The sequence below is a fragment of the Passer domesticus genome, chromosome 1 (genome assembly GCF_036417665.1).
Source record: "Passer domesticus isolate bPasDom1 chromosome 1, bPasDom1.hap1, whole genome shotgun sequence".
Taxonomy (NCBI): Eukaryota; Metazoa; Chordata; class Aves; order Passeriformes; family Passeridae; genus Passer; species Passer domesticus.
Window position 1 is genome coordinate 95,523,272 of NC_087474.1, and position 26,403 is coordinate 95,549,674.

The 26,403-nt window shown below is 39.3% G+C and overlaps 2 long non-coding RNA genes across 3 annotated transcripts in view; one reads left to right on the plus strand and one right to left on the minus strand.

Annotated features, from left to right (window-relative positions):
• Positions 1–13,195, plus strand: part of LOC135306299 (uncharacterized) — a 46,124-nt gene extending 32,929 nt beyond the window's left edge. The window contains exon 4 of the long non-coding RNA XR_010367101.1: positions 12,314–13,195. This is a non-coding gene — a long non-coding RNA (uncharacterized LOC135306299). The remainder of the gene's footprint in view (positions 1–12,313) is intronic.
• Positions 1–26,403, minus strand: part of LOC135306290 (uncharacterized) — an 81,057-nt gene that overhangs the window by 12,420 nt on the left and 42,234 nt on the right. For both annotated transcript variants that reach the window (XR_010367098.1, XR_010367093.1), the window contains exon 2: positions 23,207–23,312. This is a non-coding gene — a long non-coding RNA (uncharacterized LOC135306290). The remainder of the gene's footprint in view (positions 1–23,206; positions 23,313–26,403) is intronic.

Consider the following 26,403-nt stretch of genomic DNA (forward strand, 5'->3'; position numbering starts at 1 on the left):
TTTACTAATATCCAACCTACATTTTCCCTGACACAACTTCAGGCCATTTCCTCAGGTCCTGTCACCGATCACCGCAGAGAGTACAGCAAAAGAGATTAGGCAACCACAGCATGAAAGCATGCAGGTGTTCTGGCCAGGCTTCGTCTGCATTGATGAAATATCTACAGTCCGCAACACCTGTGCAAAATATGTTGGCAAAAAAATTGAGAGGTAGCTGGAAAAACTTGAACACAGACTAGCCCAAATCTCAGAGTTTCAAAAGCCAGGTGGGCTTTGAGCAAGTAACTCACTCCTCTATCTCGTTCTTATAGTCCACTGAGAAAACTGAGACAAAGACAAACAGAACTGAAAAGGAAATTAGATCTCCAACTCCAGATCTGCTCATCCAGCATCAAGACAAAGCCCAGATATCTGCCTGCACCTTCCATACAACAATCATGAGCACTTGCAACTGCAAAAAAGTTAGAAGCTAGACCTCCAAAATTTATTTGATTTTCAATTGCACACAAAACTTATCCAGGTGTTCACTGATTGACTTTCTATACCTTTTGCAGTTGGAAAGATGAAGTGTATTCCAGCTGCCTGCTGCAACACCGGCACACAAAACCAATGGCAATCAAATACAGGCCACTACAGGTGACAGTCCCTGGTGGTTTATTCTGATGGAATAAACTTCAATCCTTACTGCACGTGCCAAAGATATCACAGATTTGTTGCAGGTACCTTATACTGAGCATGCAACAACAGAAAAATCATTCAGATGTCAAATGGCTGTTTTTTTCATATTCTGTAATTTCTTGTATTGTAAAAGGTTTTCTTATGTCTCAAAAAGTAGGACTGTCCTGGATTCAAGTGACAGAGAAAAACAGCAGCATCTTTGAAAGGCTCTTTGCCAAGAAATAGCCTAAATATGCCCCCAAAAATGAAAACAAACAAAACTAGAAACAAACCAAACAATAAAACAAACCCCCATACACTCCAAAATATCCAACAAAAACCCCAAGAGACTTGGGTTCTCTACCTGCAAGATTTGAGAAAATCTTTGAGGTTCAGCTTTCTCTTCTCATATCTGTGAAATAAGAGGAATTATCTGACTATATTAAAGGCATGACCATGAGATTTAGCCATAGACTGAAAAACACACTAGACGTGTTGTTGACCATATTCAGAAAGCTAGAATGATAAAACAAGAAAGCATTTAGTATCACAATAATGTTTCTTCAGATAAAAAAAAATTATAAAAATCACACTGTGGAATACTCTTTCAAAACAATTCCCATCACAAGTTCACTTTCGAATTTCAAAGCAAGATCTCAACCTTTCCTACATTCAATACAGGTTCAGAGAAAGCCATACAGAAGAGAAAAGGAAATACTGATTCTTTCTCCTGTGGGAGCTCAAGTTACAGGATTTTAAAATACAGCCAGAGGAGCCACTAGATGATTTCTGGTGCTAGTTTCCCAGAATAGTACTTGAAACAAGACCTTGGGCAACACCTCTTTTTTCAAGGGAAACAATAGAATTGCTCAGATGCCAACACACATGCTCCACCACTGTAAGAAAAACTCTGCTTTTGTTCAGAAATATCTTTTAGTTTTTATATTTAGAAAAAAAGTAAAACAGTAGCAATGGGAGAATACAAGAAAGTGCTGCCATCTTCAGTAAAATTTCCCTGCAGCAGCCAGGGCACACCTGCTTTGGGCACAAAAGTTTAGAAGCTCAGCCAGCACAATAGGGTGGACTCACAGTCTGAGAAACCCATCCACCCCACCTACCCACTTCTAGTCAGCACAAACCTGCAGCTAAATAGCAGCCAGCATGAGAGTGGACCAGATAGAGCTTTTGAGCTAGAAACTCACATGATGTGATGGTTTGCCAATGAGAAAACTTGGAGCAAACTCTTCCATTACTCCTTCATTTCTATCAGAAGAGGGACACCAATATTTTTATAACAAAGGAGTCACTGATAGGAGCCTGGGGATAAATTTCACTGGGCCAGCACTGATTGGAATTGCTCCTTCACACACAATTACAAGATTTTAGTATAAACTATCCTGAGAAAATTGTCAGAACTTGCAGGTCTGTTAAGAAATTTCAGTCTTGCTTAGGGTGTTTTGTCCATACAGAGCAATTATCATTATCTCTATTTACTGATCATGGGGAAGTACAGTGCCTGAAGAGCAGCTGTCTCTCAATTTGCCGTTTTCATGCTCTCTGTGAAGGATCCTGTTGTTCAAACACATTTACATTTGAAAACACACAGCATATGGTAAGAATGACATTTAACAGAGCTCTTGCTTTCCTTGTGGCCATGCAAGCCAGGCTGGCTGTCATCATTCTGCACACCAGGCTACCTTCAGCCCAATAAACCAGAGGCCAGTTTTGGGACAACATGAAAGGAAATTGAACCTGTGACAGTGAGGAGACAAGAGACCTGGAGCACTAAGGCTGTAAGCCTGTCCCTTGCTGACAGAGCTAGAGTCTTTCAGAGTGGCAGAGTGTGAGCAAAAGAGATGGAAACAGCAAATGGCTGGGTGCCACAGGAGCCTGAGCTGGGATTGGGAATGCACTTCCTGACCCCAGAAGGGAGGGCACCTGCACTCATTGCAGGAGGGGCCCAAAAGAGACCTCCAGAAACATCTCAGCATCATCAGGTGAGACACCCAACCCAGTCAGGACTGCAAACCTCCTATCTGGACCCCCTATGCTGACGAGCTGGAGTTATTTCCTGGACTGATTCTCCCTCCCACAGGGCACAAAACTCATGTCCATCATGTCTCTCACTGACATCAGTTACAGAATAACTGGTTCCAAGAAAATGGAATGAGCCTGCCTGTGATATAAATGACACCCCCACTACAGCTGAATCTGTCAACAGCAGATCTTAGCTCTCCAGACTGATCTAGACTGAACAGCTTTTTCAACCTCTGAACAGCTATCTAAACTGAATTTCCATGTTGCTTTTTTTCTTCCAAGATAAAACAGGAAAATATGATTCTTGCAAAAGTAAATTAGACCAGCCACTGGGGAAGCAAAACTTGTACACTGAGTGATTGCTTTGGCTCCAAGCAAATTTAATCTTTTTCCATCTCTTCCTTTCCTCTTTTTTTCTGGCATTAGGCAGAAGCTTCATATCTGACCACGATATTTCAATGGGCTTTGATCTAAGTTATGCTTTGGCAAAATAGGATTAAAATACCTGTTATGTAAAGGAGTATGGTCCATGCATATTTATGCCTGAAAACTAGCTAGAGAATTCATTCAATTAAATACACACCAGTTTTGACATAAGAACAAGTACTACCATTAAATCTCTATCAAGAAAGGATAAATCAATACAAAACTCTGTAAGAGAATCTAAATAACCAAGATTTACTCTTCCACTAAGGTAATGCTTTGTTTTCCCTCTTCAAATGACAGATGCCAGGCAATTCAGGTTTTTCTTTGAGACCAAGAACCCTAATTTACTTTTATATTTAAATGGTCATTAACTCCAGATTTTTCCATTCACATGAGAGAAGTTATCACAGTAAAAGGGACTCTGAAAAAACTGAGACAGAAACCATAGGTATACACACACATTTTTAAAGATGATTAGTGCTGCTGTTTTCCTGCTGATTTTTTCTAAAAGTCTTTCTTTGCTCTGTTTCCCTTCCTGCACAAGTCATTGATTTTTATCTGGTTTTACATTACCACATCCTCAAAGGAATGTTGTGAAATTCTGTGAAACCTCTGAATGCCTGGCTCTTCCTAAGGCCATTCAGATCTTCAAGCAACACAGAGAGGATACTCAGAGAAGGATATATTACCAGCAATACGTGTTACTTAAAAACTGTTGGCAACTTGGTGATATCTTCTTACTCATTATCACTTAACAGGAAAAGTGTGAAGACATACATTAAACCTTCATGCTTGTTGATTTTTAAGTATTCAGCCATGAGCCTCTACTCCATTGCAGCTAGTACATGCTGCAACTCCTAAATAAAAACACTGTGAACCTCCATCTCCTTCTGGAAACACACTCTTCAGAGCTTACTGCTTTTCTCCTGCTGAGAGAATGGTAAACTCTTCCCACGGTCAGCATCCAAGGTTTCCAGTTTGGCAGATCACACTGCTCTGCTCTCACCACAAAATCCACAATATACACACTGTTAGTCTGTACCTGTGCAGTAGAACAGACTTTCTCCTGAAGGGCCTTTTATGAGCTGAAAATTACACCTTTGGTAAAACTGTGCCTTTGGAAACACTGGTAGCCAGGAATAAACCATGAGGATAGTCCTGACAGAGGATGAATAGCCCAAGAGCAATAGGCTGACCCTAACTACTCTAAGACCATTCTTTGCCAAGTGACATCTGTTATTTTGTAGGTGCCTAACTATTGGCTAGTGCTTTCTTCTTGCACTTCACTACCATCATCATAATTTTTAAATATGGCTGCTTCTGTATTTTAAGGCTGAGGGAACTAGTAGTGCTAAGAGACTTGGCCACGACACTACTGCTTGGAAGGAAAACACTACATGCCTCAGAGACAAAGACAATCTGATAGCTGTCCATAATTAAACACTTCTAACCCCGAGTTGTGACAGGTAATAGATAACACATATGATACCTATGCTCAGCTCATTTCCTTTAGACTTGTTTTCACCAAATGCAAGAAACCTGACTGCAGGATTTGCAGTAATGGTGATTGTATTTGTCCCTGGTGGGGAAAGGGGGCAAGGTGTGGGAAAATTAACACCCATTTTTCAAAGATCTTTCTAGGGACTTTCAACCCCAATACACTATTCAACAAGTACAAGAAAATCATCTCTTCATTCCAAGAAGTGCAGATAGGGGAATCTTGGGGGATTACTGCAGATAGGGGAATCTGTCAGGCAAAAAGCAAGTATTAAAAAATGGTGTTTGAGTAACAAACATAGAAGAAGTTTATGATGTATTTTGTCATAAAAAGAAAATCAAGATTGTATTTTCATTCCATACATTCCCCACCTGCTGTAAATACAGGATAACTAATGGGATTTGGGAGGCAATTTTATTCTATTGTATCAGAATAAGATGTTTTAAGCCCAGTACCCACTCCTTTATCTGCCCCAATGCACATCCTGCAATCTGATTCTATCTGTGCTCTTTCAATTGAATCATAAGTAGTATTTCCACATCCTCAACAATGCTTTTGTTTCTAAAGCAGACAGTTCCAAGCACTTGATAAAAAAAGAAATCAAACCCTTGCTACTTTTTCATTCACACACACCGACGTCTATAAAATGATTTCTGGAAACCACCGCACCGACACGCAGACTAGCCTGGGTCCTTCAGTCAGTCAGCATTGCTGCAGTGCCGACAGCCACCCTCACATCTGCTTGCAGGGCAAACAAACACACTGTCATTGGGCATTTCCAGGTCTGCCCCCTCCCCTCAAACCATCTATCCAGGGTATTGGAGCAGAGGATTTGCAGGAAAAGACTCGTCTTGAGGAGCGACACATTTGCAGTGAAGGGTTCCACCTTTTTGTGAAGCAGCTTTGTCACTGTTTCCAAGCTCTTCAGAAACAGCCAGGAGCCATGCAGTGCTTAACAGTCATGTATCAACAGTCCTGAGGATTTTCCCCATCCACTATTTTGGGAGAAACATGCCTTCCTCATGCTGTAAGAGCCAAACATAAGGATCTAAAATGTTACGTACCAAACAGACATACCACCTTACTGCAGGACAGACACATTCAAACAAGCAAAGAGAATTGCAAGCATTGGCTTACCATAATTTTTCCTTCATTTGGCTAGAATACAGTCATTCTGCTAATTGATACTCCTACCACAGTGTCAAACAAACAAATGGGATAAAACACAGTTTGCCAGTACTTTGTCACATTCTGGGTTTCCTGGCAATAGTTACTGTCTGTATATCCTGGGGCACCAACAGATGTAAGGGCTGATAAAAAGCTGCTTCTCTAGATTCATGTCCAAGAAAAATGCAGGCTTTCTTCTGAAATGTATGCATACATGGCAGATTTAAAAAAAAAATACCACAATTAACCCTCTGACCCTGGCCCACATTGGATTTCAAATTCTGAACAGGTTTTTAAGCTTTTCCAACACACTCCCTATCTTTCACAGGCTACATGAACCTAGAAGGGGGGCTGGAAGTATAATTTTTTTTCTGGAAAGGAGGCAGAAGAATCCATCCATTCACTAGCTCCTCAAGAAAGTAACCTGGGAAAAAATTACCATATGGTTGGTGCCTAATCAATCAGTACTCAAAGTTGCTGTTGTTGAGCAACACTTTTACTCCAAAGTAAGCCACATTTGGCACACACAGACACTTCAAACATTAAAGAATATCTGAATGGGCTACAACAAATATCACCAGACACGGTTTCTCTAAAAACTGTTCATTGAAACTGAGGAGGTATATGAAATTCTACCAAACAGCAACAGTAGCCTACAAAACTTGGACAAGTTTTCTGGTCACCACACAAAGTCAGAACCAATCCCAGACCCAAACTACTCTTTAGTTTGATGCTTGATTTCTTCAAGAACACCTGGAGATGGTGAGCATTCAAGATAAGCTGCTGGAAAACAGTGTTTGTTTGTCCTAACAAGGTCAGGTCCTGATATATCTTGTGAAGGAAGGAGTCAGTCTACTTGCACCAACTTAGTCACTTTCTCCAGAAAGACTGATCTATTTTGCCTCTGGAGTCAAAACATGTTTTCACTCTCAACATTTCTGTTTAAAATAACATTCTCTTGCATACATCCACTGAATGGTAGATGTGTAAGTTTTTCAGCAACACGGCACAGAGAAAAACCTCAATTGGAAAGTAAAACAACTGAAGGCTAACTTGATACCTCCATTCAGTGGACAGCTAGTTCTGCTTGAAAACCAGCTTTGATTCTATCACAGCTCTCTTCTCACACTCATCTCTATCCAAGTCATTTACATTTCTTTTTACCAGTGAATATCAGGGATTTCAACTTGGCTTCATGCATTCTCAATTGTGACACTAGGGAAGTCAGGGTTCATCACTGCAGATAAAATCTAGAAGGCCCCATCAAAAATCAGTATTTGGACACTTAAAGATTCTTTATACATGCTGACCCTAAGTTTTATTACAGAGCCATTACTGTTGACCTGTTGAAGCACAAAAGACTCCAGTTTTACTAGGTGGTGTTTTTTAGCCCACTTGGGCCTATGAAACTGAAGTGGCTGAGAGACAAGTGCGATGTATTAACTTGATGTCCAGGATTTACAGAAAATTACTTAACTACTGAAATACTTTCCAATCCTCTGTTCTCAGATTTTTCTCTGCTTCCCAACTCCCAGGGATTCATCTCTTATGGTATTCTGTGAACATAACTGCAGTGAGCCATTTCATTATGACAAGCTCATTTTGTAACCAGTCACAACAGTAACAGCTGTTCATTCCAGAGCCAGCACAGACGTGCTGCACCCAAGTGGCACACTGAGCACTGGCACTTTAGCTACTCAAATCAAAGGCAATAATAACAGAAGTATGTGTTGGAGAGGTGCCAAAACGGGTCTCACCTGATTCTGATTGGTCCAGGATTTCAACAAACCTTATTGTCTATGACTGTAACAATAAACAAGATATTTTTTCAGGGCATAATTTCAAATGAAGGTACAATGTAAAAAAATACGAAGTCTATCCAAACTAGAACAGAAGAGTTCATTAAATACCACAGAAAACAGAGGGACTGAGAGAATTTGGGGAGTGCCTTCCATACACTCAATACTAGCCACTACAATATATCTTAGCTACCCTAGAAGTCCAGCAAGGAAGCTGAAAGGACTTCTTGATGACCGTATTACAGAACAGGCACTCAGGAAGGATGAAGCCACATCCAAGAAGCTCTGTGCACTCTTTTGGCCAGTTGCTGCTATAGAAGCTGTTGCAGCAGATAGCTCAGAGAAGCTGTATCAGTCTAAAGCAAGGACACAGGCACTGTTAGACCAAACAGACAAATTGGAGGTCATTGCATCACCAGGAGTGGATGGCATTCACTTGACAGCTCTGGGGAAACTCAAGTGTGGAACTGTGGAACTTCTGGCTAAAGCTTGTAGATGATAAACACAAAAAGCTGCTTTGCTACAGGACTGTCAAAGGAGTCTAAAAAGGGCTCTAAGGAGCATCATGGGGACAACTGAAGTGTAATTTCCAGAAAGAATATGAGTGGATAATAAAGGTTCCTTAATAAAATATTCCCATAAGCCTTTGAGCCTGACAATCACTTTTCAGGATGAAGAGTAAGCAGCAGAGTCTTTGGGAATCAGAATTGAGACCTTTTCTACTCCATATATTCACCTGTGACCTGGAGATGGGAATGAACAGCTAAATCTCAGTTTGGGAATGCTACTAAACACTTGCAAGCAGTTGAATGCTGTGCTAAATGAAAGGAACTTCAAAAGGAGTTCAGGAAGCCAACTGAGCAGACAAAAAACTGACAGGAGAGAAAACTGCAGTGAAAAAAAGGCATATGATATTCTTCCATGGTGTAACATTCCTGTATGCTCACTTCTTGTGTACTGCATACAATTCTCATCTCAAGGATGCAGCTGAGTCAGAAGCAGAATGACAGAAGTAGGATCAGAAGGAACCTCTATGTCATCAAGTACAACTCCACTGCTCAAGCAGGCTCAGCTAGAGAAGGTTGTCCAGGACCATGTCTGGCTGGGCTTTAAACGTCTCCACAAATGGAGACACCACAAATTCTCTGGGCAATCTGTTCCAATTTTTACCACCCTCTGGGCAAAATTTTTTTTTTCTTGCATCAGATGGAATCTCATTTGTATTAATTTATACCTTTTGCCTCTCAGTAATTAAATGATCGATGAGGGCATCCAGAGGATAAGTGCTTTACATGGAGTCACTACAGGCTGAGAAGGTAGAAGGTGAATGGGGAGTAGCTTCCCTGAGGTTTAATGTCGTGAACATGATGAATGACCTTAAAAAAACCTGCTGTTGTAATCTCTGGCTGGCCAAAAGACCAAACCACCATCTAAGGATATGCTTCTATAGCTCTAGTGTCAATTCTCATGTCACCTATGAACCATGGAACAATGATGACTCAAGGTGACAGCAAATTTTGTTGTTTCTCACTTGTCAAAGTGGGAAAGATATTACTTCGACAGCCTGCTCTCTCCACTAGTTCCACACTGAAAAAAAAGTAAGTAAAATATTTTGTGTCTTTGACAGTAACCCACTGAAGCAACTTCTGGTATGCCAGGGGCAGATTTTCAGGTGATTGACACCACAACCCATCCTATCGACACACAAAAAGTTTATCCATAGAAGAAGGGATAGGCTACCTAAACTAGTTTCTGGTCTGAACTATCATTTTCACAAAAAAACAATGAAGAGCTAAGTTAACAGAAACTCATTAAAAAAATAGAAAAGCAAGTCTTCAACCAACAAGGGAAAGAAAAACTATAGTTACATTATACAGCAATGAATTTTATTTAAATAAAAACTTGTTAGCACTAGCATTGTGAATCTGGTAAATTTTCCACTCCTTCATTTTCAGTGCTGAAGAAAGATACTGAACTATGTTTGTCAAATTCTCTGGATTAACACAAACTTTTCTACTTAATCAGTTGCATAACTCAAGGTGTAAATACCTCTAGAACTGTGACACTTCAGTAATTCCTGTACATCTTACTACTTCTTATTTAGGCCAGCCTGATATTGATAGCACTTCATTATAAAAGCTATACAAGCCTACAAGGTAATACACCCCAGCTGGGTCACTCCCAAATCAGTAGTGTTATCAGCCTTTGCAGGCTGTAACAAAATTCTGCACATGCTGCCTCCTTGCTTTCAGCCACACCAGTATTGTACCATTTTGGCAGCAAGGGGCTGACAGATGGTAATTCAGCAAAGCTTTTCCATGGAGGTCATTAATAACATCAAGTTCATTTGATACTTCAGTCACATCTCTCCCTTCTGAAGGGCTGCAGTAATCTATGCTTTTCCCACATGCAAGAAAAATTGAAGCAACTACAAGCCAGTTCTGTGCTCTTTTAACCCTTGGTTCTTTTGAAACTGAGAAGCTTTCTGATAAGTGAATTCTTGCACTTGCCTCCACTTATTATCACTTAATAAAAGACCCCAAGAACTATCATCAGAGCAAGAACAAAATGGCAGAATACTTAGACTGGAGCCATATCGTCTTTCTAATTGCAGTCTTTTCTAGTGAAATGTAAGAGTTAGAGATTAAAATGAGACACATCAGAGCTTCTACAATTCAAATTTTGTAGGAGTTTGTACTTAGTCACCAACTTCAGCCTCTCTTTTCCGCTCCTGGAATTTCTCACAAATAGCTAACTGTAGCTACAAATCAGCACTAGTTTGCATTTCATATCAGGAAAACAAGAAGAGATTTAGGCCTGTATATTTCCTTTAAGTGTTCATGAACTTGTCTCCTAAGTACTTTGCATATGACACCCAGGGTCAATCACCCAGTTTTAAAGCACTGAATAGCACAGATCTATTGCTCTTAAACAATTAACCAAAAATAAAACTGCTCAGATTTCATCGATAGTTCTGAACAAGAAAGCACTTGTGATCTGTCCAAGGCCACTCAGAAAGTAAGTTGCAAAATTGGAAATATAAACCATCTTTCAGATTTCTGTTCCAATATTATAATTGAAGAATTTTTTTCTTTCTGAAAAGCCTTTCCTCTTTCACAGAAATCTTTTCTTTTTTTTCCCCTATGTTTTTGACAAGATATTTCCCTTAGGAATGAAGAAACTTTCCTGAAAAAGCTCCTTTGCAAAAACCTCTTAACTGCTGACAGTAAGCTTAAATGAGCTTGCATTTTCCAAACCAATCTGCTTCCAGCATAAAACAGCTCAACTGTCAAATATGCTCTGCTGCCAGTTTATGACAATACTTATCAAATTACCATTTATCTGAAAAAATTCAAAGAAGTTCAGCCCAGTCAAGTAAATAGACATCTTGAACACAGAAAATGTAGAATTACTTGACTAAGCTTGAAAACATAAAATTAGCTTAGAGAACTTGTATTTTACTCTCTTCATTTTGACAGGCACATAGTTTTTCATTAAGGCTTTTGCCCAACAGCCTCGACCTTGCAGGACAAGTGCTGCCTCTCCAATCTAGCACTTGTTATTCTCTGACTATTATCTAGGTATACTGCACAGCAGTTCAAGCCTCGATTAGGTTTTAAGTATTTACTCAAGCTGACTCTACTCATTAGTTCCATAACTAAGGCTGCTTTTTAGTTAACATGAGAAATACAGGTCAAGAAGAAGGAAAATACACTTCTTGTGTACTCTCTTCTCTCATTTTTTGGGCCACTTATCACTTTGGTCTTGTGTCAATTCCGTTCTGATGGCAGCCCAGGATTCTCTGAGCAGATTATAATTTTTCTCTGGAAGACTTCCCACCTCACTTGTGTTCAGACCCACCAGGTCAGAGGGTAAAGTGAAGCTGCCATGCTGCTGTCAGCTTGCTTGTCTCTTCCTGTTGGCCTGCCCTGGACTTTCCAGTCAAGGTCAACCGTTTTATTCTCTCTCACTCTCCGCTATTTTTGTATGCTTATCACCTCTAATCCTTTGGTCTCCTTGGGAAAGGTACATTTCCTCCTACATTTCTCTCACTAAAAACAGAGGGCAAAATGGAATTGCCCCTGTTCTGTTCCCTGATTTTTCTCAAGGATAGCTGCAAAAGTTCAGTGCTTCCCACTGTCTCTGGTTTGGTGCCTCTGTGTGAACGAACTCATCAGCATAACAGAATTATTTCAGAAGAACAGCTTCACACATATCTACCCCATTTTAAGTTGTGCACATCCAGGGTCCCCAGCGTGTAACAATATTTTCTGACAACACTCCTGGACTTTTACCCACACTCATGCATAAACCCTGACTTTGCACAAGAGCTCAGTCAAGCAGTGCCTTGGAGAGCCAACATTCAGTATCAGGTGACAGTACAAAACTACTCTTCTCTTTCATCTTGATCCAAAAAACAGCTACAAAATAACAATCGCATACTCAGACCTAAAATATTTCAGCACCCTTAAAAAACTATTTCACAGCATGAGGTTAGTTCCATTAAAGCCCAATCATGGGCTCAAAACTCAAGCAGTAGCAACAGCCTAGGGCCCACACTGGCTGCTACATAAATGTCTGTGTCCAACAAAGTTCTCTCATACAAAGAGAGAGAACTCTCACTTACCTTTAATCCAGTTCAGCAGAATTATTGCGTTAAATGTCTCCAAGATCAGTTTTATTGCAACAAGTAAATAACAATAATTTTCATTTGGTTCTCTGTTCACAGTGACTAAGAACTGAACATGAAGAGAAAAAAAGGGGCCATTTTTCTTCTTTGAGAAGACCTCTGTAGACCAGGGCTGCACAGAAGTGCAGCAGTAAGGGTGAGAAAGATCAATCAGTCTGTAACTATGTGAAGGTACTAAAATACTATGATGAGAAGAATGAGGAGGAAGAGGATGAAAGCCATATTATTGCCCTTAGTGCAGAGTAGCTAAGCAGCAGCACAGTGGATGTTGGCAGCCGCTGGGCTTCCCAGACAAGAGAACAAACTGTCCAAGCACTGCCAGTCCTGACAGCAAAAGTGTCCCCATCCTCTTTACAGGTTAAAAAAAATCAACAGCAGCTTGCAAGATACTGAGGTCACAGAAGATCCTGAGAAATGACTTTACAGTGGCTGGGACATTTCATCTGAGCCAGAAACAGCGATTGTTGCAGCTGCTTCCTGCAACACAGCACTTCCCCTTCCCTCTGGTCCCAGATTGCTTTGGGCTTGTTTTCTTTTTCTAGCCAATTCACCCAAAGGCCAAGAATCCACTGACATGTTTGTAAGAGTTTAAGATCTACCTCTTGTGTCAGGTCTTTTCTGTGAGAGAAGAAACAAGGCAAAGCAGATGAGTTTCAGCTTACTCTCATCAACTGTTAATCAGTGCTTACATAAATGTTAGAGGGAAAACATTTTAGGAACTAATTTCTCAATGCACTTTCAAGCATCTTCAAAATATATTCCTCTTACTGGTAGCTACTAAAATAAAAGCATTTCATTTTATTCCCATTTAAGCAGATCTTAAGGGCATGAATACACCTAATTAAGCTTTCTGGTATTCATAGAGTTTGCTTTGCCAACACAAAGGCAAAAATTAATTAGAAAAAATTCAAAATATTCCTCCTCCAGACTGCCTCATACTGGGGGGATATGAGGTATTGCTCCCTGCAACTGGGAATATCATCTGGAAAAATACAATGCTTTTCAGAGCTGAAAATCCCTGTAGCTCTCAGAAGCTTCAACAGAAGCTATCAGGAAGCAGACTATCATTTCTGCTTGACTGCTGTAGAGAAGCAAGGAAAACAGAATGCAGTTTACAACCTATTCAAATTGCATCCATTTATTTCAAAATGGAATTTAACCCCAGGGAACCCGGGGAAGCCAGAAGTGCCTCAGAAAGAAGGATAATGGGTCAACCTATAAGACAGTTTCACCTGGCTCCCAGACACATTCATGGGGTATGACTGATTCCAAGCTGCTCTTTCCAGAAACACACGTGACATAAAGAGAACACAAAGAAGGGAATAGTATCAAATGCTTAAATATCCTTTCAAAATGTTAGAGCATTCTAGGGTTTTTTGCGGGTTTGGATTTTTTTGTTTAGATTTTTGTTGTTGTTGGCTTTGTAATTGTTTTTTTGGGGTTTTTTGTCACATGCATCAAATTCTTCCAAAGAACTCTTGGCTAAAAAGGCCATTTAATTCTAAAATCTACAGCCCTCCCAGGTTAGTCTGTTTCTTCTTTCCTTCCCAGCATATGAGAGAGACCACTCTTGTCATCATAACAGAGCTGCACATTGTTTAAACACATATTTATGGCAATAAGCAGGTTCTCTTTTGGCTGGCACAGTGAACTATGAAATAATTACTGGGAAGTGATAAACTGTTATCGAAATAACAGTCTATTGGCACTACTACTGTATTTGATATTTCAGAGTATCTGAACCACCCCAGCAGGTTTCAAAGACAGTAAGAGACGAGGCCTTCCAGTGGTGGGTGCAGGATAAAGTGCACTCTACATAGCTGCTCAATAAAAAATGGTTTAGTAGCTGGAAAAGACAACCTGTACTTTTGTTTCTTCAGCATTGATGTCAATTTTTTGCTCCCAAGAGCACAAAAAGTCAAACAGACACAGGGAAAATTAAGGGACTCTTGTGATTTGTATCCCATAGTGCCTTATCAAATGTGGCCTATGATGCAAGCACCAGAAACTGAGACCACAACCTCAACTGCACTTTCTGGAGCTACAAGCAACACAACCCAAAGGCATTAACAGTACAGGACTCTCAATAGCTGAAAATAAAGAATTCTAAAACTGTGGTGCTGCTCATGGTCTGACCCCCAGTGTCCTCAGCTCCACAATCAAACATTCTTTACTATACTCCAAAATATACCCGGAGTCTAAAAACCTTTGATGTTTTTGGGGGTGCTGATAATTTTTAAAATGACAGAGCAGGTCAAATATCCAGACAGGAGTCAACATAACGTTTCAGTCTATCAGTGATCTTACAGCCACAGAAGGGCTCCTGAACAGCTGGCACACCTGTGGCCCTGGGCATAACATCAGAGCAAGCCCTGAGAACAGGCTTCACAGGCAGTGGAGGTGACTAATTATGCTTTCTGGCTTTAGGTCAGCTTTTCTATGCCAGGTTAGCAATACCTAGCAATATATCCATGCTAATTTATGTTACGTTAGCAATTACCAACCACACAGGGAACAAAAGGGACGCCTACAGAACTGGAAGTATTTTTAGTCCTCTTTCCAAAAGCTGTTACAAATGCTTTCTACATTCTCTGAAACACACTTCTCACAAGAATAAGAAAACTATCATAAAACCATAGGATAAAATACCTTAGCCTTATGGGCTGAATGACATTTTGTGCAGGTTGGTTTTTGATTATTTTTTTTTTTAGAAAGAAACACAACATTGAGTAAAACCAAAGTTGTACTGCAGTGTCTGTAATGAGATTTCTTTTGCTATCAGAAGCAAAGGTCATCATGTTGATATTCCACGAAAGTCTGTAACTTTCAAGGCATTTTGAATAATGTAAGAATGTGTCTGCATTTGCAGAAGTCTCCTCAAAATACCTAATGACACTGTCAGCACGAGGAGGTTAGTCAACAGTTCTAACATCTACACAAAGGTCAAAGCAAATAAAATAACTTAGAGTGCTGAGCCCAAGGGCACTCTCTAAAATACAGTTTGAACACAATCCATCAATATGTACTTTTTCTTTTCTATTATCCACATAATCACCAGCCCTGTTTCACTATAAATCTGTTATTCAGAAGTGTTCCAAAATGTCATGGTATTGGTCATCTATATCAATTGCCCAAGAGTTATTTATTAAAGTGTTTGGCTAAACAGGTCACCATCCCGATGGCACATAATAAATCAGAAAGCACTTGACAATAGGTGTGACTGGCAGTGCTGCCAACTATTAAAACTTCCATGGCATTTCCATGAGAACTCCCTGCTTTCACTTACTTGCAGCTTTGACCAGCTGTTTAATCTGAAGTTTTCCATGATAGAGTTCAACATTTTTATTTTGTTTAATGGAAATTTTAGCCAAAACAGGTCATTTCTTGTGAAGGCAGGCCAGGGTACAGTATGTTTTATTTCTGTTAAGAAAAAAACCGAGAACATAGTTTGCTAGAAGATCCAGCACTCTGATGCTCTCAAGAAGCCATCTTGAGATTCAGTAGGGATGGTCTGCATTTGTGGCTGTCATCCCAGCTACCCAAACATCACCTTAGATAAGGTTAAGTTGACAGGTGGAGAAAAAATGTTTCCATTCCAGTTTTTTAGGAGTTACAAGCACCATAATAGTACCATCTGCATCCCACGTGTGCCTGCTGATCGAACAGTTCTGTTGCATTACAGCTGTAGCTCCCAGCTGCTTTGGGCCAGCCTGAGCCAAGGGACTGCTTAAAGACTGAGCCTAGAAGGGGAAAGCTTCTTCTGTCAGATTTTAAAGAAATAGAGCTATAAAAGAGAGCAAGCAAGAAGATCTGAAATGTTGCCAGCAGAAACACCCATCAGAGGGATCTGTAGGCTAGAAAGGCACTGACCCAGGACTGTTGCAGGTGACCTTGCAAGGAAGCTCAAAAGCCATTGAGGACTTTAAGGAACCATTTTTTGCTGGCACTTCTGAATTAAGCTCATCAGGATTGCAGATGCATGATTTAGAGATTAAATTTTTGTTATTAATTCAAACAGAAATTTGATTTGCTGGCCCCTCTGCACAGGGATCAACATCATTTCCCCCCTGTACCTCACACCCAGAATGGCAAATGATTCACAAGCAGCACCTAATGGAATATGTGGTTATTGATTAAAATAAAATCATATGAATCCTTCAGAAAGCAGATGTATCAAATCAGAAACTGAGAATGAAAATGTCTACTTAATAATCAAAAATTAAAACAAAAAGTGCATTTAAACTGACTACATCAGCAATCCTAGACGTAACAATCCCAAAGCACCTGGACAAAGTAACAATCACCAGCTACAGTCCAAGAAAGACAATGCACTCATTCACTAGTTCAGCCCTCAGAAAACAACCTCTGAAAAATAACATCTATACTCAACCAGCTCTACTATTGCAGAGGAAGAAACATCTCCCAAAGCTTGGAAGTTTGCTCATGAAGTGCCTCAGTCTCTGTTTGCAGAAGCAGTAAAAGCCCATTAGTGACACTGCTCAAACACACAGGCAGCTCCAAACTGCACTGACATGACAGCTGCCTTCCCACAACCAACCACCCAGCTATGAGGCACGATGAAGCCCCCAGACATTTTTTTAAAAACCCTAAGAAGTACCAACTGCATTCTCCAGAAAAAGCTGTTAGCTTTATGTTTAAAAAGTATTTATTAGAACCGTCTTAACCTAAATGCTGAATAGCCTTGAGGAATGCATATGGACTCCTTACAAGGATCCAGGGATCTGTGGCAGATCTGAATGAATCATGCCTGAGGATGGACCTCTCCAATACTACAGTACAACTGCAGCACTGGAATTCTCTAATGCTTCTAGAGCTAGTTGCAAAAGCCTTCATTGCCCAAAAGCAAAACATTTCACAATTGCGGAAACACACACTTCAATTAGGTAGGAAGAAAATGTTCTGATACACTTAAGGGATATACAGAACAAACTAGCAACAAATACAGCTATGAAAACAGAAAGTTTATTCAACCTGTTAAATATTAAGAGGCTGAGGAGGTGCTAAAATTTAGAAAATAATTTTGGAAGTACGTTCAGCATCAACAGAAATGCACAGCTTCCAAAAATCAGAGTAAAGGAAAAAAAATCTTCAGAGTACCTCTGATGATACCAGCTCTTAAACTTTAAATTAGGATTTTCAACAAAAACCCTCCCTCTTCACATCCTGTTACAGGAAAGAGTAAACCCATGTTTTGTGCATTCTAGGCACTGGTATGCAATTTCATGGAACAGGAATTTAATCTGCACTGAAAATGAGAAGACTTACTTGTGTTCTACTTGCAGTGGTGTATTTCTAAGCATCAGATGACAAGCTATTGATTGTCAGGTATCAAATAAAAAGAGATTCACAGTTAAACAAACAAACATCTCAAGTCTCAGGTACTTACTAAAACCAAATTTCAACACTCCAAAAACGTGCTGACTTGCCTTCATTATTCTCTTCTAAGTGTAACCAAATCTAGTATTGACTTTTCCCTTCAATCACGAAATCAAGCCAAAACTTCAGTCACTAATTTTTTGGTAACCTATCCAACCCTGATAACATGCCCTTCTGTGGACTCCAATCAGTCAATTTATTCAACACAGGACACATTATCAGACTTCTCTGAATCAAACTACTAAGGCACTTCAGTTCTCTTATTTGGTTAGGTTATACTTACCTAAGACTACAAACTACCAAAATTAATTTCATGCTTGCTACACTCTATTCGAAATAGCCTCTCTCTGCATACACGTCCAGGAATCTGTCATTAAAACATCCTGGTTGTTAGGAGTCAGACACAACATGTTAATGAAAAGCTGTGTGAAAAGATAACACTGTGAACAAGCCCCACTTCACACTACACTAGAAGGGGCATATTAATCAAGATCCAGACGGGATTTAAACTGAAAAAGTAATTGCAGCACTTATCAGCATTGCTCACACCCTTCCTCCTCCTCTCCTCTTGTGTTAGATTAGAAGTTGCAGAGAACACATCGTGGCAGAGCATAGAAAACAGGACAAGAACTTCAGCCTCATTGTAATTGCAACCTTTTGGTCACCACCACTGGTCCAAACAGAATGCATCCAGAGGTGGCCAAACACCTCTTGTTCACTGAAAGAGGAAGTCAAAGAACTCCCATTCTCAGCCTTTTCTATGTACACTGGCCATTAGAAGGAACATTGCTACCTGCCAGAGCCTTCCTTTCTAGCATGGGTTGCCTGCACAACTGAAAAAAAAAAAGTCACATGGATCAAAAGGGGTCTGTTTAAGGGACAATAAAACCTCCCTTTTGGGAGCTTCTCTGACATCCTCAAGGGAGTAACTCTCTTCTGAAAAATAACTGATACACTAAAGCAGATATTGAATTACATTATCTGATATCACACATTTACATGCACAAAGCACTAACAATATTAAAGGAAAGAGCATGAAACACTTTTAAAGTCTTTCATTTAAGCAGAGTGATCCTGCTGCAATGATCTGTACATGAAAACTGATGAGTTCTCCCTTTCTTTTTTTTAGGCTATCTGAGGCTGCCATCTTGACAGGGTCCTATCAACATAACAAGCTGTGCTTCTGAAATGCTACACCTCCCTTTTCCATAGTGTACACACTGCCCCTTGCTCTTGTTTTTGGATAAGTGTGGGCTATTTCCTTCTCTGGAAGACTTATTCAGTATCCTTTACACACATTGCAAACCATTCTTTCTTGTTTCACACACAGGTAACCAATAACCACCTTTCTGAAGACATCCATGGCCATTCACAGAAAAATATACCTACATTTTTCTCAGGTAGCCACAGAAGTAGGTTTATATCCTACTGAATGGCAAAAATAATTCAATTCCAGAAGACAGGCGAGTTCTTGCTAAAGATCCTGTTTGTATTTCCTTCCTTGCGTCTGTCAGGATCTTACTACACAGTATACTGTACAGACCTACAAAAACACTTTACTTTGCTTTTCTTAAAATTCATGTCAAGTCATGCACTAGTATACAAGTGAAAAATACCCTCATTTGTGTTACTGATGCAAAGGATTTCTCAGGGATTTGAAGACAGGAAAACTGCATTAGTACCTAACATGTTTTGTTTAGAGCCACCTAAGCTTTATTATCATCATCAGTAAGTTAAAATAGCAATTAGAAATTATTAGTGCTTTTATTTTCTTATGGACACATTCAAGCAGATGAGTTTGGTAAATGTTATTTAGCCTTAATACTGCTATCAGGGCTGCTTAATAGTCAAAGAGACCCCACTTGATTTTAAACATTCTTGCTGATGTCCAGATTAAAAGCTGTTTAGAAAATGATGCTTCAATTACCTCAATAAAAAACTCACAAATGTTTAAGGTCATATTTCATATTTTAATAGCTACCTGGAGGCATCAACCTATTTGCCAGTGGCTCAATACCCAGAAACTGAGTTAGTGTTCAGCAAATCGCCCTTTACAGTTTCATGTGTATATGAATAATGCAATAATAAAGGATTATCTGGTTTTGCCTTTTTTTTTTTCCATCAAGCCTCTACCTTTATTTGAATTTCAGAGAATAAGAAGGCAGTGTATAGTGTGGTGGATTCTATGTGTTGTGTAGCTGACCCATTTTCACACACACGTACAGAGAAAAGACCACCTTACAGCAGAGTCCAAACTCATGTTAGTAAGAGACCAGCATCATCTCAAGTATCACACAAGCATCAATACTGACATTTTTCTATGTGGATTACCTCTTATTACTGAGTGTTTAGGAAAAGATGGCTGCACACTGCCTTTGCTGTGCCAAGCTGCCCAAGAAATTTCTCTGCAGGATCCACTCTCTCAATTACACGGCTTGTGTATATGATGCATCTCATCACAAGCTGCCTTGCACAAGCCAGTACTTGTTCCCATCAGCTTTTAATTCCAAAAATACTTATTCTTAGATGGCATGGATGATGATGAGACAGACAGTAACTTTTTTTTCCTCCTTCCCATCCACCATTTCCAGTGCTGTATTTCAATTTGTTTCACTGAGGAGTCCATGGAAAGTGATGATTCTCCGTCCTAACACATTTCCTGCAGCCTCCAAATAAACTGTATTTTTATTTGCACTTCTTCTAATTGCCAAAAGAATTACTCTTGTTCTTCCCTGTCACCCACTTTGAGGAAGTTGTGGGTCTACAAGACTGCCACCAAATAATTGCTCCAGTGATCTGCAATTCAGTGACTTGGACCTCACAACTCCCAGTTTTAGGAAAGCAACAGAGAACAGCTATCTGAAAACTACCATCCCTGTTTCACAGTTTTTCAATTATATAATGTCAGGCTCCCTCCCCAGTCTGCCAGAAACATGCTGCTAGGTTAGCTGCAGACTACACATGAATTATTTCCAAGTGGAGAGATAAACAAGGAGTGATAGTGCTCAGCAGGACCTTTCTCCCCTGCGCAGTTACAGTGTTTGGAGACTATTCAAATGTCTGCGAGGATACTGGACTGTTTCAGATGGTGATAGACAGACTTATCTGTATTTCCAGCCAAGCATTATTTAGGGACCTTTTAAAAAGTTTTTTAAGACCTGAAGATATGAATATTAATTAGCCCTAAGAAACCACCAGCCTCATGTATCAGAGGGAAACAGTGTAATATGGTTTTCTCAAGCATCTGGAGAGATCAGATTCTTTTCCCTTTTTACTGTGTTTCTTATGGTCAAGTTTTTTTGACCTGCTATAGAACATACAAACACTTCTACAAAATGCCTCATGCAACAGGGTATGGGCCAAAATCAACTCTTTTTGTACGTCTCTGTTATGAAACAATAAAGTATGTGATGCTCCTGAAGAAAAAAAGTACAAGACAGCATCTCCCCTTAATTATCATCTCCTGCCCTGGGGTATCTTTTACCATAACTACTTTTTCCAAATTCATCCAGTAAAAGGAAAACTCTGCCCTGCTAGGATGACAAAAGTCTCACAACAAAAACATCTTTATTAAACTCCAGGGCAGAAGTAGAGCACCTTCCTGTAAAAATGAAATACTGATTAAGCAAACTGTCAACAACCTGATTACATAACTGAACAGATTACCCACAAAAGAGTAGAAAATCTTGCATATAACCTGTACTTTTGCTCAGGCTTTCCCACATAGCTGTCTGCACAACTCATTCATTACAAACCTACCGAAAACCAGCAAATAATGAATTGAACATGAAGCCAGCACTGCAAAATTCAAAAGGTGCAAATCCAATGCTGAAAAGTTAACCATGCTTCTCTGGATGTGCACATCACAGAGCAGAATGACCATATGAGAGTGTATTAAAATGCAATCAGAGCAGTAAGCCAGTCACACATCTCCTTTCTTGGTTCTACAGAATCATTCAACACTCCCACTCAGATCTATAGTCCAATTCATCCTATGAGCACTCATCAGTAAGGAACCACATGTGTCCATCAATTCCTATCATTCTGCCATGCCTCAGTAACAATGGACAAAGGAGTTAATCTCTTCTCGCTTTCTAGCTTCTCACACAGGTGTACAGACAATGACAGTCATTTTCTTTTAGATTCTAGTCTGACACACTCATTTTACCTTTGTGCTCTGATATTTTAACTCCAGGTTCTCCATCTGTTCCTCCTCTTCCTTACTAGGATAAAAAGCATCTCTATTTTATTAACATATCTGTCTGACCTGAATTCTCCCCAACATCTGTCTGCCCTTCTCAGCTCCAAATCTAAAGAACTCCCAATTACTCTTTTCTCTGAAAAGTTGCACCCTGGATAAATGAGAAGTCACCCAAATTTGACAGGCAAGAGAAAGAAGCAAAATCTTACAGATCTGTCATTTAAAACAAATGCAATTCTACTTTTTCAAAATCAGAAGTATGTTTGATGAACACATTTTTATTTCTTCCTCCTCAACCTCAAACCTTTATGTTCACCTCCTCAACCCCAAACAGCATTTACAAATATTTACTTTAAAAAAAAAATGTAGAGGTCAGCAGAAAATAGGCAGGATGACTTTACATATGAGTTCATAACACGAAGAATAATTGCCATTTAAAGCTAAATAGTTTAAATAAGCCTTAAAAAATATATATTTTGACATCACCAATTTAGATAAAAGGTAATGTCTATGTTGGCATTAGGTCACCAGCTTTCTACCCTTGGAAATATCATGTGAGTGACCCTACCCCTTCAGTTCCTTCATCTGCAGATGCTGTACTCTTTTTTCCTCCCTCCCTATTTGGTAGCAGTGCAGACTAGAACTTCAAGCTGTCAGAGGCTTGGTTACAGACAGTTACCCTAAGTAACACAGCTGTGACCAGCTTGTTTTCTGAAACAAAGAAAACATAGTCACAAGTCTTCTTTGATGGAGAATCAGCTAACACAAAGAAGAGAATTTCCAGCCAGACATACTGCATAAAATAGCAGCACAAAGAGCCTGATTCTGTAAGCACAAAACACTTCCCAACACACCACTAAATATAACATCAAAGCAATAAAAAATTGCATTGAAGTGCTAAGCACTGAGGCAGCAAATACCTCCCTCATGATCAGTACTCTAGCTCTGTATCATCATTTGACAAAGTCTCAAAACTCAGCACATGTTAATGGGTCATAAATACCCAGCTGCTCAGGGACAGCTACTTTGCCTCGTGTGCAAGCTGTTTCTACAAATGCTTACAAAAATGTATGAAGGCCTACAAAAATGCCTGGGACACAACAGTGCACAAAGCTATCTCCACAGAGGACAGGAGGAGGTCAAATTCAAGCCATCACCAGAGAGAAGCAGTGGAGAAGTGCCTGGCAGTACTTTGAGGGAGAAGGGAAAAGCTCAGCCTAGTCCTGCAAAGATAAACAAGCAGCAAGGAAAAAATGCAGAGGTGAGGTTAAAGATCCTGCTGATCTGCTAAGTGTCTAGCAGCAAGGTGGGGAGGAAAGAAAATGAAAACTTACCTGGGACTCTTCAGGTTCTCTCCACGATTAGGATCACAGCTCTGCACACACAGCTCCAGATCTGTGCTCTCTCCTCACAATGTGTGCTTCAGTGGTATGCTGGGGACTTAAATGCTTTTATTTGAAATATATCACCCAGAGATATAGAAAGAAATGACAACTTCAATATTCTTAAAGTGTTCAGAACACAGCAATAGGACAGAACTGACATTGAAATCTAATTTTTAGTCATTCTATCTGTATGCAGTCTTCCAGTTTGGTTTAAGAATATTTGAAAGTCAGTATCAGAGGTGCTAACTCATAGGTTTCTGTCCTATAATTGATAGCAAATTGCTTTAAATAAATATCATAATGAACTGGAATCTAAGACTTCCTACTATCCTTGCTTTTATAAAACAATCTTGACTAACAGAGGCTGCTGCAAGTCATACCTGGAATAGGAAAGACAAATACTAATACATACATAAGACTTTTAAAAAAACCCACTGGTTCCTCAAGCGTTAGAGGGGGAAAAAAATCCATGAAGATTCATGAACATTTCATTCTTGTGAAGCTACAAATGTCAGAGTAAAAAAATTAATTTTGCCCTACCATCCAAGTCAAAATCATTTGAATATCATAACAAATAGTGAATATAACTCTTCCACTGTTAATATCTTTCTGCATCCTCTATAATGGATCATGAGGACATATCAGCTTTAAAAAATTCAAGAAACATATTTATATTTTTCTCCATTAGACAATGCAAGTCTACTTATTAAAACCTTGTACTTAAACTCCATTCAGTAAGTAGCCAGGAGAGAAGAAACTGAGTTAACAAGTGCCTTAGGTTTAAGAATTAAATACTTGTAATTAAAAGTAGAAAAATAAGCCACATAAATTCCTGAAAACTCAGTTTTTTTAAAAAAAAAACCTCTGAGCTTTACTGCTTGAGCACCTTCCTCTCAGACTGATGTTCCTAGCATACAAACACCTCATTCCAAAACATCAGGTTATGTCTCTCATACCAATGCATTCTGCAACTTTAGCACTACCATACCTCAGGTTACAGTAAGATGGGATGCAACCAAGACCAACCTCTAACAAGAACAATTGTGCTTGATCAGTCTAAAATAACTCTAAGTTCATCAATAAAACAGTGAATAAAGGAGAATTAGATGGTGTTTGGTGATGCAAGATGAATTGAGTTTATCCTTGGCCATTGCAACTGGCAAAACAAAATGAAAATAGAAACAGTAGGCTATTTGGAGATGGAATAACATGAATATGGTTATCCTCACCACAGTTTGATTGTTATGCCTGAGGTATGATAGTCAATTTAGATAGCTGAAGGACTTAAAATGCTACCCATTGACAAAGATTGGAACTTTACTCTTTGCTGAATGAAAGAATTGTGAAATTTACTTGACAACTCATTTGTGTGACTGATGAATGTATTGGAAAACGGGACTCTCTTCACTCATCCCATGTGAAAAAAGGGACAAATAAAATCAAAAGATGCCTTCGTCATTCTTAACATTATGAAGAAGCCACAAAAATGACAAACACTGAAGGCAGCAAGTCAGACATTTCATACAGATGGTTACAATGACTGGAAACACGTCCTCAGAGAGCAACACAAGATACATAAGGAACTGACAGCAGAGCACCCTACACAACCTGCAGTAGGTACAGGAGCCTTTAAGTTCTCCTAAGTGTAAATTACAAACTAGGTACCAGATCTTTACTGGTACTAGGTACCAGTAAAGATCTTTAGGTGTCAGAGTAGAAAAGACAGTGCAAAGTGAGACAGTAACAAATATTCCTAGTGCATCCATCTAAAAAGGCCTGGCAAAACAAAAACATTGTCATTTTCCTGTTGTTGCAGGACAGCAAGAAGTAGTATATGGCCAAATTTGCTTCTAAGTGCAAATAAATTAACCTTTTTATGGTGCACCCTAGCACCAAAGGTACATTACCTTCAGTTACTAAACAAATCAGCAATTCTGGAATAATTTTGTCCTCCAAAGTGCTCCTCCACATTTAAACATATCTAGAGATACAGATAAATATCCTTTAGCCTGTAAAGCACCTCTGTTTATTCAATAGGTTCAGCCTGATATTTCTCATCCTGAATTTTGGAGCAAAAATCCAGGGCTTATTCAAGAATGCTGGTGGGCACAAAAAAAATACACCTCCTTGACATAAGAGCCAAGATTTTCATTTCATTTCAGTCTAGTGAGAACTGACAAATGCTAAATACTGCGGCCCTCATAGATGTTATTCCTGTATTAACTGTACTACAGTGGAAGTAGAGATACTGGCATTAAGAGGGACTAGGCTTGCTCAGGCACCAGACACCATGGAATCTTATCAGTTCACTGCTTTATCTAAGGCAATTAGCTTTGTTGAGAGGCAAAGTTTATTAGCTCAAAGTAATGCTGTGCTTACAACACCAAATTGCTTTTAAGACTTCACATGTTACATCTGCAGAGAACTGATGAGCTGCATGAATATAAATCTACTCAGGAAGCACAATGCTACAAGATTTAGGCTGACCTCAGAGGATACTCACAATTATAACTGTCTTCAAAGTAACCATACACCAAGAATGCAAAGAGGCTGACAACAAGACAAAAAATGGAGTTGGCTTCAGACTAACGAGATGGCAAGGAGCCACCTGCAGACAGTATACACAGAAAAAAAATATTTTTTCAGTTTTATTTTTCTGGCAGCAAAGTCATTATATGGATATACAGACATACAACCCAATAGGCACAGATTAAGATTGCTAAATATTCAAACCTGATATATAGCTAATGTTTGCACATTTTAAAAAGTTTGAAGGTTTTTCTGTCCTCTAAAAATTAAGAGAAATGTGTGACTTTTTTCTTCTCTAATCCATGATTTCTACCAATCAGCGGCATTCAAAGGTGACTGAGGAGACTTGATGTATTTCTTGTAACTGTGGATGCTAGACTGTATTAATGAGAAGGCCTTTCATTGATTTACTGTAGCTTACTAAATAACACAGAATTAATGTATTGCATATGAGGCTTTGCACACAACAGCAGCAAACAAGATTCAAAGTGTCTAAAACAGCAGATGTTAAGAGAGAAAAAATGAAAAGGAGTCAAGAGTTCTCACTCCCTTCCCTTGTCAGCTAGTTGCCAATCCTTACTTCAAATAAATATATTTTACATACACACAAAGGAAAA